This window comes from Theobroma umbraticum, unplaced genomic scaffold (genome assembly GCF_002168275.2).
Source record: "Theobroma umbraticum cultivar Fairchild unplaced genomic scaffold, ASM216827v3 scaffold_4001.0, whole genome shotgun sequence".
In the NCBI taxonomy this organism is placed as follows: domain Eukaryota; kingdom Viridiplantae; phylum Streptophyta; class Magnoliopsida; order Malvales; family Malvaceae; genus Theobroma; species Theobroma umbraticum.
The window spans coordinates 3,413-4,398 of NW_018400830.1; positions in this window are offsets into that span (position 1 = coordinate 3,413).

Consider the following 986-nt stretch of genomic DNA (forward strand, 5'->3'; position numbering starts at 1 on the left):
TAATCATCAAAAACTAAATTAAATCAACTAAAATAAAAATACTCATAAAGGTTTCTGCCACCACTTCTCTTCATCTCTTCCTCCTAACTTTACCGCACTTCTCTTCCTCTCAATTTCTTAGTTAATTTCTTGAAAGAAAAATAATTATTACTTTTTAAGAAGAAAATAAAGACAATCAGATCCTATCTTGTAATCTAGCATTCTATACCCCCGTCTACTTAAAGTTCAAGTTGAAAATATTATTGAAAAATAAATGATAAGTTTATTTTATTGAGCAATCAATTATTGATGTTATGTTAGTAAATTTACTATAATTCACTAAATATCCAAAAATCAAAATTTCGAAATGAAATGTACGTTTTATCTTATTTTATTAGATTTTTATTTGTAATATGTGATTATGATATTTATAATATGAATAATGTATTTTTTTGTTTATAGAATTGGATTGTTTGCTTTTTTTATAAATTAAATTTTTAAAATCCACGCTTTACACGAATATATGAACTCACTTAGATCCAACTACATCAATTAGTATAAAAGGAAGATTTATTACAAATTTTGTTTCCTTTCCAATCGAACAAAAAATTCAAATTCATTTTAATTTAATCGATTTCTTTGATTTGAAATAATTTTACTAACCCTCTAATGTTTATAGCTCTTCTTTATTTATATATGGTAAATAAATTAAGGGTTATTATCTTTGGCTCTTGGTATTGGAGTTTTTTTTTATTTTTGTAAATAAAAAATGATATACTAAATATTTGTGATACCTGTGTCCACAATGTTTGTTAACTTTATAATATAATCTAGTAGTGCTCATTTGTTTACTATAAAATTAAATTTTTAGAGATCAAATAACAATAAAACTAATTTATATATTTTAAACAAGAAGATTTTAGAGAATCTTTTGTACACCCTAAACTTAAATTTATGGTATTCAAAAAAAAAATATTATTTTGGTTTTCTTCATTATTCTTATATGG